A 4,315-nucleotide genomic window follows, 5' to 3' on the forward strand; every position below is an offset into this window, starting at 1 on the left:
TCGCCTGATTTCCTACATTTGATAATATAAAGCACTGAAACAGCTTCAGGAGAAACAATGTTATCCCAAGATCATGAACCAATAAAGACTCTGAGGCAGAGTCAACAGCAGAGATTTAGCTGGTACACAATCCTACAGCAATAAGGACATTTATTTTGTCTTCATCGCTTCAGTGGAAAAACTTCTTTGTGAAAACTGAAACCAGACGCCCCCACCTGCAGCTACAACAGATTCCACAGAAAGTGAAGCAACACTAAGGTCAGGGTTAGGGTAGGGTTGGGCCAACAGGTACAGAACTCAACGCATCACACCCTGAAAACCACGCCCACCTGAGAAGACCACTTTGCTTCACTTCCACAGTTTGTCTAGCCAAATTAGCTAAATCCTCGCTGCACGTCAAGATACTGACAGTGAACATCTTATTGCTTCACAGTTCAGTTTCTCTGTTTGGCAGCCTGTGAAAACATTTTTTTTTCTTCTTCATGGCATCCATTAACTAATTGTTAGAAACAATTTTTTGGGTTGTGTATTGAGAAGTCAGTACTTACGAAGGTTAAAAAAAAAAACCCTCTAAGTGTTTAGATTTGTGTAAACTAAAGAGATTTACAGTATTAATCTGTATAACTTTATATGTAACTATTTTCTAAAGCCATGAGGACATTGTCTGTAATAATCAGACTTCACAAAAGAAAAGCAAATGTTGCAAATAAGAACCACAAGAAACATCGATAGATTTTTAATGCTCTCATCTTTATTGTCTTTAAAAGGTAATGAATTCAATTTGCTGCTTCCAAACAACAAAATTATTTTATTTCTACTTTAATGCATTCAAAATCAATGTCAAATCATCTCATAATACAGAAACAGAGCATTTTAATATAAGACAGCAGCCTGTAAGTATTTCACTGCTGAAACAGGTTTTAGGATCAGTTTCTTAAAAAGCATTTGTGTAGACAGTACAGTGTAGCAGTTCAAATTTTTATCATGAAATAGTGCACAGTAGTAGACTGAGGTATACTATGGTACAAGGCGTATATGCTATAATAAGTAGCATATTAAGAAGATGGATAGATGTAGTACGAGAAAAATGTCAAAATAAATATTAAAGTGCAGAAAACACACATGTAATGTTATTAAAAGCAGTGTGGAAAAGTAAGCATCACAGTCTGTTTTGACAGAGTTTGGATTGTGGATTGGGGGGATATCAGTCAGCCAGTGACAGCATGTGGCCTCCGCTGCTTATACAGTCTGATGGCGGTGGGCACAAAGGAGCGCCTGACGCACTCAGTTCAGCTCCTGGGTGATGTGCTGGCTGAATGAGCTGCCGTTCTGTCACAGTTTTCATGGAGAGGGCGAGAGGGGTTGTCCAGGATTGCCCCGGTTTTGTCCTTGATCCGCCTCTCAGCCACGCTCTCCAGATTGTTCCAGACATATTTGGTGAAAAGTTCTGCAGGTGTAAAAAAATTGTTTAATAGCACAGCACGAGTTTGTAAAGACTAGTCCACTGGCAGCTCAGTACTTGAAGAGGTTAATAATAGTGAGTATTACACCTCATATTTTACACTAATCTAAATACTATCTCAGAGTGGATCGCCTGATTTCCTACATTGATAATATAAAGCACTGAAACAGCTTCAGGAGAAACAATGTTATCCCAAGATCATGAACCAATAAAGACTCTGAGCAGAGTCAACAGCAGAGATTTAGCTGGTACACAATCCTACAGCAATAAGGAAATGTGTTTTGTTTGTCTTCATCGCTTCAGTGGAAACACTTTCCCCACCTACATCAGATTCCACAGAAAGTGAAGCAACATTCAGGCAGTAAGGGAAGTCACTATTGGCTCTCCCAAAAGTCGCTAGATGATGTCATCAACTAATTTGCATAATATGAAATTCTTAAAGAGGCAAAACTAACAGAAAAGGCTGACCAGGTAGTTTACCAACTAACTATTTATGTATTTACAAGCTTGTTTTGTTGCCATATAACTATAATGTTAGTTTTTTTCATTTTCTAGTGACCTAATGAATGCAGAGCAAAACAAAAACGTGGTCTTGTAGCTTATATTTGGCCAGAGGAGGAGAGGGACAAAAACTGACTGAGTGTGTGAGTGAGACTGACTGAGACAGAGAGAACTGTGTGAGGGATTTTGGGGTGTGAAAGTAAAAAAGAGTGAATATTTCAACAAAAACGTAACATCTCTGCTGTAACCATACAGAATCATCATCTGTGACCGGTAGTAAGCTGCACACACGTGATTCAACTGCAGGGCCGGCAGCTATCAGAGCGGCCTCAGAGTCCGCTGCAGGCTGGGACTGCAGTGCTGCTGGTCAGACTGGCCGCATGAGTGCTGCGTGAGTGGCTCTCGTGAGCTTGGTTGTAATGTGAACCATGGAGTGGGATGTGTTAGATGATTCTTGCTGAAGCTTTGTCAATACAAGTCACTAGATTTGCTTTGTCAACACAATCATTTACCATTTACAGTATGAATCTGTATTACTTTATATGTAACTATTTTCTAAAGCCATGAGGACATTGTCTGTAATAATCAGACTTCACAAAAGAAAAGCAAATGTTGCAAATAAGAACCACAAGAAACATCGATAGATTTTTAATGCTCTCATCTTTATTGTGTCTTTAGAAGGTAATGAATTTTTTGCTGCTTCCAAACAACAAATGATTTTATCTCTACTTTAATGCATTCAAAATCAATGTCAAATCATCTCATAATACAGAAACAGAGCATTTTAATATAAGACAGCAGCCTGTAAGTATTTCACTGCTGAAACAGGTTGTAGGATCAGTTTCTTAAAAAGGTACCAGGGGGTCGTCTTTGGTTTTGTTCTGCTGGACACCTTTCAGTGTTGGAGGTGGGATGGAAACGTCCTTTGAGTTGGGAACCGACATTAAAATGACATACAGATGAATGTAGTTCACGTCTCCAACATGAACCTGCAGCAAAAACAAAGAAAAGTTAACATCTGAAAAATATTTTCATCTTAATCTTGTGTTGCTGAACAGTGAAGATTTTCTACCATCAGGGATGTGTTTAACTGTTTACTGTCCTGCCAGGATTTTGACACGACAGAATTAATTTAAACATGTATGTAATGTAAATACACACATCTGAGGCAGTCAAAATTAATAATTTAAATATCCCAATTTAATTTACCTTGATGAGGAAGTGGGTTTCTCTCGTCAATATTTCTTGCTGTATTTCACTGCCATGTATTTCGCATAGTGCTTGCCTGTTTTTTTTCTCCACTTGGCTCTTCACCTGTGTATGGAGGGAATTAAATAGGTTAATCAAGAATGAAATGCAAACCAGAGAGTTGTGTGTGGAGGCTGTGAAGACTAAAGGGAGACTGAAGCTCACCTGGTCACAAATCTTCTCAGTTCCCTCATCGGCATCCATTGTTTCACTCCATACTCCAATGACATCCGCCATTGTCTCGGTTATGAAGTCAAAGTTACTCGAGAAGTCAACTGTCTGCTTTAACACGTCTCAGAGTTTTAACAGCTTATCACATACGCATGTATTTATACAGAGTAACCCCCCCTGAATAAACATTACAGGAGACTCCAGCACATGTTGGGTGGAGCTGAATGTGTGAAAACCCTCATATGATTGTGCTCAGCTTTTCTCTCGCTTACGATTTCTTGTCCAAACCCTAGCTGAGGATTGTCAAAAATTGATATTTCAGATCTTATAAATCAGATATCTTTGTGTCGTCCAGATCTAAGATTATTATTATGTAATTATTTAGAGCTAACTACAAAAATGTGGCGGACATTACTCGCCCTTTTTATTGATTTGTAACAAATTCAGTCAGAAATAACTCAACAACTACTTGATGGGCTGCCATGAAATCTGGCTCCAACATTCATGGTCCCCAAAGGATCAATCTTTATAACTTAAGGGATCACCTGACTCTTCCAGCGCCACCAGGAAGTTCATGTTTGTGGTTTAGAGTAAATTTCCTCAACATTAATTCATGGACTGCCATGGAATTTGTTGTCAGATAATCATTTGTCCCTCAGGAGACGTAACTGTGGGGACATTTTCCCAGCAGCACCGTCATCAGGTCAAAATATGGAATGAACTGCTGTAATGTGGAACAGCTATACTCCACCGAGTAACTAACTGAAGGGATTTATTTACCTTTTTAAGTTTAATTGTGATCATTTCTTACTGCCAAGAGGGCATCGATCATAAAAATCTGACTTCACAAAAAATGAGCAATTACTACATAAAAGAAGCACAGGTAATAGAAAGAAAGAAGAAAGAAAGAAAGAAAGAAAGAAGAAGTTGTTC

The 4,315-nt window shown here is 38.6% G+C and overlaps 1 long non-coding RNA gene across 1 annotated transcript; it reads right to left on the reverse strand.

The window, feature by feature from the left end:
• Positions 1-2,724: 2,724 nt before the first annotated feature.
• LOC121955978 lies at positions 2,725-3,258 on the reverse strand. Its single transcript, XR_006106648.1, has 2 exons — positions 3,173-3,258; positions 2,725-2,952 (listed from the first exon to the last, which is right to left on the reverse strand). It is a non-coding gene; the product is annotated as an uncharacterized LOC121955978 (long non-coding RNA).
• Between the last annotated feature and the right edge of the window lie 1,057 nt (positions 3,259-4,315).

The sequence above is a fragment of the Plectropomus leopardus genome, chromosome 16 (assembly GCF_008729295.1).
Source record: "Plectropomus leopardus isolate mb chromosome 16, YSFRI_Pleo_2.0, whole genome shotgun sequence".
In the NCBI taxonomy this organism is placed as follows: Eukaryota; Metazoa; Chordata; class Actinopteri; order Perciformes; family Serranidae; genus Plectropomus; species Plectropomus leopardus.